Genomic DNA, 8863 nt, shown 5'->3' on the forward strand with positions numbered 1-8863 from the left:
AAATATCATCCAGGCCGATCAAATAATCGTCCTGGCCGATTTCCAAAAATACATAATACCTAAATTGATCATGGAGGCAATTTCTTTCTGTATTGAGCATATCATCCTGGCTGATACAGGTATCGTCCAGGCTGATCAGTTAATTATGGCTGCCTTAACTAAGAAATCCTGATTAGATCTTTTATTTTGAACTTGATCGTCTAGTACGATATAAATATCATCCGGGCCAATGTGAGTGAAAACACAAGTTCTAAATCTCTCAAGTGTGTGTGTAGGGTTACTTAACATCAGTCACTTCAAACAATTATAATTGACTCAAGAAAGAAAAAAAAAATTATAGACTGACTCAACCCTAATCTACCCAGTCTTGAGCTAATTTCGATTTTTATCTGATCTTTGAATCCTAAAATTGTCAGCAGTAAAGGCAGTCAAAAAGAAGCAAGAGTGTTTGCCAATCATTAAAACATAGTCCATGAAACTGAATTTGTAACAATCTCCCCTTATTTGATGATGGAAAAACACTACCACAATTATTTTAAAAACAACAATGTAAAATATGGAATTGAAAGTGTAAGCAAACATCCTAAACTACTCCCCTTTTTGACATCTCAAAAAGGAGGAGGGAATGAAGAAAGAAAATCAAAAGACCTCTTTCTTTTTTTACCCAAGGCATGAATATGATATTGCATTCCATGTGATTGATTTTTTAAAAACTTGTGAGTTAATGAGTTAACATCATCTACAATCTAAAGAATGATAGAATATTCGATCATGGCTACCCTTATCTCAGACTTTCTTTTCGGGTAGAATTGTCTTTTGAAATTAATGACCTAACTCAAAGAAAACCAATTGGATATGAGATAAGGATCCCTTCATCACTTGGTTTAAGAAAAAATTTCTCATAGAATAATGAACCAAAGTAAATTTATCACAATCGCAAAACAATCGAAATCAAGCCTTTGATACATGAAAACTTCTAAGTTTTTAAAGGATTTGAAAACAGAGAAGAGCTTGCTTTTTAGTGGGCTCATTTTATGCCTCTTGTAGATTGATTGGTGCTCTCCGCATCTTTTACTTTTTGATATATTTTTTCAATTTGGCATCATTGCGCATCTTTTGTTAGCATCATTGGCCATTTTATTTATGTTTTTTTTGCAAGCTCCATTCTACTTTATAACTTTTAAAAAGGATTCTTAGTTGTGAGTATATCTTCTAGAAATTAGAGAATAGGGGCTCTCTCTTTAACATATAGAAGAACTATCCTCAAAATAGAATCAATAACCAAAGACAAGAGTAACGAGGAATCTTGATGTGACAAAAAGACTTTAATCGTTATAAATACAAGATAGATTTCTTAATCAAGTTTTAGAAAAGATCTTAATTTCATATACAATTTATTAATTTGAAATAGATTTTTTATTAGAAAATAAAACTATGCCACTAAAATAGGTTAGAGAAAGAGGCATGATCAATGAAATATTTTTACCATCTAATAGATAAAGAGATGTAAAACATTGACTACAAATTTTCAAAAGCAAGGACAAGGCATACGATATCATTTCAGCGATGATTTTGAAAACAAAAAAAAAATAAACAAAAGAAAGTAAAACAAATCAAACAAAAACTAAGAGTAAAACAAAAAGAAGAAAAGAAAGCAAAGAGCAAAAAGAAAAGCAAATAAAAGATCAATTTCATACATTTATGTCAATCACACCCAATCTGGTCCATAAAGGGCTGAAAGTATCAAAGGCCAGTGGTTTAGTAAAGATGTCAGCCAGATGATTTTCAGTTGTCACATGGTGTAACTCAATATCTTCTTTAGTCACATTGTCTCTAATGAAGTGATGCCTAATGTCAATGTTCTTAGTCCTTGTATGTTGGATAGGATTCTTAGAGATGCATATGGTACTAGTGTTGTCACAAAAAAATTGAGATGGTGCCTACAGGTAATCCTAAATCCAATACCAGTTGTTTCAACCAAAGGACTTGGGCCACACAACTTCCAAGAGCAATGTATTCAACTTCAGCGGTGGAGAGTGCAATAGAATTATTCCTCCTGCTAGACCATGAGACCGAAAATTGTCCTATAAATTGGCAAGTTCCTGTAATGCTTTTTCTATCCACCTTGCATCCTACAAAATCAGAGTAAAAAAAACCAATATTCTCAAAAGAAGTGTTGTGTCTAGGATACCAAATCCCTAAGCTTTGGGTCCCCAAAAGGTATCTAAAAATTCTCTTAACTGCAGTCAGGTGGGATTCCTTAGGGTCAGCTTGAAATCTAGCAGAAAGGCAAACACTAAACATTATATCAGGTTGGCTCGCAGTCAGGTAATGTAAAGATCCAATCATGCCTATGTACTTCTTTTGATCAACAGACTTACCACTTGGGTCCTTATCTAATGGAACACTAGAAGTCATGGGAGTATTAATTTGCTTAGATTTATCCATCTCATACTTCTTCAAAATGTCCTTTATGTATTTTGTTTGATTAAGAAAGGTTCCATCATCCAATTGTTTTATACTAAATCCTAAAAAGTAGGACAACTCTCCCATCAAACTCATCTCAAATTCTCTACTCATTATTTTAGAGAACCCGTCACAAAATTTATTATTAGAAGATCCAAAAAGTATGTCATCTACATAAATCTGAACAATAAGCAAATCATCTCTAACTTTTCTAAAAAAAAGGGTGGTGTCTACGCTCCCCTTAACAAACTCTTTTTCTGGTAAGAATGTGATAAACCACTCATACCAAGCTCTTGGTGCCTGCTTTAAATCATACAAAGCCTTTTTTAATTTAAAAACAAGATTTAGAAATTGGGAACTCTCAAAACCTGGGGGTTGTTCTACAAACATATCCTCTTTTATTTCCCCATTTAAAAAGGCACTCTTAACATCCATTTGAAAAAGCTTAAATCCTTTATAACAGTCAAAGGCTAATAGCACTCTAATGGCTTCCAATCTAGCTACAGGGGCAAAAGTTTCCTCAAAGTCTATCCCTTCTATTTGGTTATACCCCTTAGCCACTAATCTTGCTTTATTCCTAACCACCACTCCATAATCATTTACCTTGTTCTTAAATACCCACTTTATTCCAACTACACTTTGTCCCTTTGGTCTTTTTACAAGCTCCAAAACATCATTCCTAACAAAAATCATTTAACTCCTCTTACATGGCTAAAATCCAGAACTCATCAGTAAGGGCTTGGTTTATGTTGGTGTGTTTAGTAATTGAGATAAAGGAAGAATGGTTCACCTTCTTCTTAAGTCCATGTCTAATCCTAACTTCATCAGAAGGGTCTCCTAAGATCAAATCCTTGGGGTGAGTTGTAGAGTATCTCCAATCTCTAGGCAAGGTGTGAGAAGGTCCAGCCCTTTCCTCTAATAATATATTTTTTACTCCTTGGGTGACATCTCCTACTCCTTCAATGTTTTGGTGACCTACTCCCTTCTCCAAATTTTTTACTCCAGCGGTAACCTCTCCAACATCATCATCATCCTCAACTCTAGGCTTTTTAGGATCATACTCATCAAATACTACATGTGTAATCTCTTCAACCATTAAAGTCCTCTTGTTAAACACCCTAAAAGACTTCCCAACATTAGAATATACCAAGAACACTCCTTCATCAGATTTAGGATCAAATTTTCCCAAGTGAGATTTCCCATTGTTGTGAATGAAAACCTTACAACCAAAGACATGAAGGTGGGAAAGATTGGGTGTCCTACCCTTAGGGATATCATAAGGTGTCTTATCAAGTTTGGCTCTAACATTCGCCCTATTCAACACATAACAAGCTGTGTTAACCGCTTAGCCCAAAAGTATTTTGGAAGTGAATACTCAGCAAGCATGGCTCTAGCGGCTTCCACCAAGGTCCGGTTCTTTCTTTCAGCTACCCCGTTCTACTGAGGGGTCCTAGGAGCTGAGAAATTGTGACTAATCCCCTTTTCCTCACAAAAATCTCCAAATATTTCATTCTCAAACTCTCCCCCATGATCACTATGGATGGTCAAGATCTGACAACCTATCTTTTTTTGAATCTAAGTAGAAAATGTTCTAAACTCCTCAAAAGACTCATGTTTATGTGAAATAAATCTAGTCCAAGTGAACCTCGAGTAGTCATCAACAATTACCAACCCATAGACTTTCCCTCCCAAGCTGCCAGTGCTAATGGGTCTGAACAAATCTATTTGAAGCACTTCTAAAGGTCTAGAGGTGTTAATGTCCTTAATGGGGTGAAAGGTGGAGTGGACTTGCTTTCCTAGTTGGAAGGCATCACAAAAGTGGTCTTTTGAAAACTTGAGTTTGGGGACACCTCAAACTAAGTCTTTTTGGGTGACTTTCCTAAGGGTTTTCATACTTGCATAACAAAGTCTCATGTGCCATAACCATGAATCATCACTAATAGTTTTTAGGAAAAAATGATGCAGCACATTCAATGTTATTTAAATCAAGCATGTACATGTTGTTGATCCTTTTTCCTTGCAAAGTAGTGTTGTTACATAAACTTACACTGCATGAATTTGCAAAGAATTGCATGATGAAGCCTTTGTCACAGAGTTGACTGATGCTGAGCAGGTTGTGCTTTAATCCATCTATAAGCAAAAAATTTTCAATCATAAGTTTATTGGAATTACCAATTATGCCTGAGCCTACCACCTTCTTGGTGGTGTTGTCTCCAAGAGTAACCTTGCCTCCAGTCCTGGACTCCAGCGAAACAAATTGATTGGCATCACCAGTCATAAGAAAAGAGCATTCGCTGTCCAAGTACCACATACTACAATCGTAACTCTCCTTTAGCCCCCATAGCTAGGCGGAGAAGCCCTCACAAAAACACCTCTTTTTTGCCACACTTGGCAAGGCTGAGAACCCAACTCCTTTTAATTCCTCCTGAAGCAGGCAGAGAACCACGATCACTTGGTAAAACTTACCTCTCTGAACCATTCTAAGGATAAGAGACTCTAGGGAAGAAGAAGTGGAACAATTCTTGGAGGAACCCTTGTGTATCCTCTCATAAGCTCCCCCTCACAAGATCCTCTCTCTCTCTCTCTCCCTCTCTCTCTCTCTCTCTCCTTTAGGTTTTCTCAGGTCAAGACAGTAGCCAAGGATGTTAAAAATATGTTGAACAAGAGCTCTTAAATAGAAGAGCTTCAAAGGAGCTCATTAATTGCAAGTTGCCTACTTTATCGTCCAGATGATATTGAAATTGTCCTAGCCGATCAGTACAAATCTCATAAGATCGGCCAGAGCATCACCTTGAATGCAAACTGGATAATTAAAAATTTTCTTCATCGTCTCGGACGATCTCATGATCATCTCGTCCGATCAGTTCAAATCAGAGGAAAATCGTCCAGAGCATCACCCTGAATTTGAGCTGTCCGATCCAAATCGGCCAGGAGCAACCAGGGTTTTTGAATGGATCATCCATGTCAATCTTACAATCTTCCAAGATGATGTGATCATATCAATCATCCTTAATTACTCCCATGATTGTCGGATCAATTTAGGCATAATTATATAATATCGTCCAGGCCGATCAAATAATCGTCCTGGCCGATTTCTGAAAATACATAATACCTAAATTTATCATGGAGGCAATTTCTTTCTACATTGAGCATATCTTCCTGGCCGATATAGGTATCGTCCAGGCCGATCAGTTAATTAAGGCTGCCTTAACTAAGAAATCCTGATTAGATCTTCTATTTTGAACTCGATCGTCCAGGACGATATAAATATCGTCTCGGCCAATGTGAGTGCAAAAAAATAAGTTCTAAATCTCTCAAGTGTGTGTGTATGGTTACTTAACATCAGTCACTTCAAACAATTACAATTGACCCAAGAAAGAAAAAAGTAAATTACAGACAAACTCAACCCTAATCTACCCAGTCTTGAGCTGATTTCAATTTCTGTCCGATCTTTGAATCCTAAAAATGTCAGCAGTAAAGGTAGTCGAAAAGAAGCAAGAGTGTTTGCCAATCATCAAAACATAGTCCATGAAACTGAATTTGCAATAGTTACGTCCTCGAAATTTGTAAGTGGCATATATCTTTTATAGTGGTTGAGATATATTGTCCTATAGTTTTATTGGATGGCATTAGTTTAATTCTGAGAAACCTATTGGAAATATTCTTAGTTGTTTCTTGGATGTTTGATAATAGTTGTATTTACTTTCTAGTTTTTTGGTTTAGTTTCTTTTATTTTCTTTTAGCCTTATATTTTTTTTTTCAAAATTTATTCTAATTGCTTATGGGATCAGTACTAGGTCTTATTTTTTAACCGATTGGGAACTCTGGGATGCTAACCAACCTTTCAGGTTGTTTAATATTTGGTATCCCCTCCACCCCAAGGGTTTTAAAATAGGAAATAGTGGGTCTTATTTCAATTATGATTAGTTTATTTTAACAAATATACTTTCAATAAGGTTCCTTTCTCTTTTGGATCAGGGAACCCTTAGTTTTTATTTTGCTTCTACTTTGTATTTGGAATTTCTTTCTTTTTTTTAATGCAAATCACATTTCTTCAAAAAAAATTAAAATCATATTTCGTGTCAATGGTTTTATGATCCAAAAGAGAAATTTCAAAATAAAAATAGGAAGAATTCCATGAGTTTGCAAGTAGATTAGTGAAGTCCTATTTTGTAATACATTAAAACTACCAGATAAGCTCCAAAGAGAAAGGCTGAAATAAACAGAGAAGGAAAAAAAATGCCTACAACAAAATCTATTAAAGTTCCTTAATTCATTAACTTCTAGCATTATCATTGAAGGCAATGCATATCAATTACAGTCTAGGATTTCCTAAAGCAACTATAATTCAAGCTCATATCCAAGCTCACACTATTCATATCTATGATGACACAACCAAACCTAAAAGGATAAAAAAATATTAAAAAAAATGAAAAATGCAAACCTATGTATACGGTTCGGACTCAAACACTAGCTTTACCCAAAATTGGGGATGATCTTCGGCCATGCTTTGATGCCAGAGTGGGGGTGAGATCTTCAGCAGGAGGGAGCTTGATGGTGGCCAGAGGGAGCATCTCTATCGCGACTTTCACGAAAGGAGACGGGGGCGACTATAACATAGGAGAGAGAGGAGGATGGGAGTAAATTAAATGGAATACTAGGGATGGCTAATTTTAGGTCTTTCTTCGGCGGCTTTTCGGTGATTCTGATCGCAAAAAAAAAAAATTCACTTAACACCAGCAGTTTGAGCCACTGGTAATGTGCCGGTAAGAAATAATATCGACAGACTAACCAACATGTATTGGACCACCACTATTTCTAGTGGTGGTAAATTAAATAACTACTGCTAATACCGGCATTTACATAGCTATCATAACAGACTGCCAGTAATTAATGAATTTCCTATAGTGCATATATTATGCTAAACAATAGTTACTCTCCTTTTTCCCCCACAAAAAGTTTGTGAAGCCCTTAAAAACTCTCTTTCACCAACCCAGTGCGATAGAGAACTCTCACCATTTACACTCTGCAAGTGATGACAACATACCTTCACGACCTTTTTCACCCACCTAGTGAAGGTAAAGTACCTATCTAGAAGAAAACTATATAAAATAGTACATTACGATTAGGTTCATTTTCAATCTCTCTGGAAGATGCTAATATTTTTTTATCCTGGAATAAAAAGATTTAAGGTTTATAAGTGATGAAAAATATTAGAGTGCTTTTACAAACATCAAGTAGTTCCTTATGAATCCTTCAATTCTTGCTACCCCTATCTTTGTGAAGCCATTAATTTTATGTATTGTAGCCTCTTATGAGCTAGTTGGTGCCTTATTGTCTCAAATAAATAAAGATGGCAAAGAAAACTCCATTTATTATCTTAGCTGATGGCTTATTCCAATTGAAATTAAATATCCTCCCATTGAGAAGCATTACCTTTCCTTAGTTTTTACATCCCAAAAGTTAAGACATTATATATTTTCTCATCATGAAAGATTAATATCTAGAACAAATCCACTATAGTATATTATGACCTCATCTACATTGTTAGGATATTTGGCATGATTTTCTATGATATTGGTTCAATTTAAAATAATTTTCAGTCCCTTATGTGCTGTGAAAGGGCAAGCATTATTGATTTTCTTGCAATTTCTCCACTCGTGATAGAGTTTCCCCTAAATGATGATTTACTCGATGAGCAAGTCATGAGTTTGGGGAAATTGGATCATCATGCCTTATAATTATATTTTGATTGTGTGGTATCTCTCAAACAAAAAGAAGCTAAAAAATTTACTCTTCCTAGAAAAGCTAGAATTTGCTTGGTTTTCGTAACACCTGAAAAAGGAATGATGCATTCCTGATATAATTTATCAAATCATTATATGAATAATTAGATTGAATATGAAACTATGATAACTAGATTGGACCTTCCAATATTGATGGATATAAAAAAAAAAGTCAAAATCTTTGGGTGTTCTTATCGCCTTTAATTCCATATGCTTTAGTTTGGTTTTAAAAGATTTTTTAAATTATTTTTTTTTTAAACTGCCTAATTTTATAGTATCATTTCTTACATGCTCTCTTTTTTGGCATTGACTTCATTAGGTGTTTAAGGACAAAAAAAATCTTCTATAAAGAATTAAATAAAAGAAATCAAGCTCACATAGAAAGATAAATGTTCCTAAGAAGTAAGCAAGAGCACATCGAGAGTTCTTATGTATTCACACCTTTCTTCTCTCCTTGTTAAGCATCTTCTCGCTTGTATTAATAACACTCTACCTGGCCTATGAAGGTGTAATTCTATCTTAGAGGATGTTGCACTTTTTTGTGAAACATCTATTTTTATGACTATTTTTTAAGTTTAAAGCATATTACTTTTGCATAAAGAGTCAATTTG

Source organism: Dendrobium catenatum, unplaced genomic scaffold (genome assembly GCF_001605985.2).
Source record: "Dendrobium catenatum unplaced genomic scaffold, ASM160598v2 original_scaffold_238182, whole genome shotgun sequence".
Classification (NCBI taxonomy): Eukaryota; Viridiplantae; Streptophyta; class Magnoliopsida; order Asparagales; family Orchidaceae; genus Dendrobium; species Dendrobium catenatum.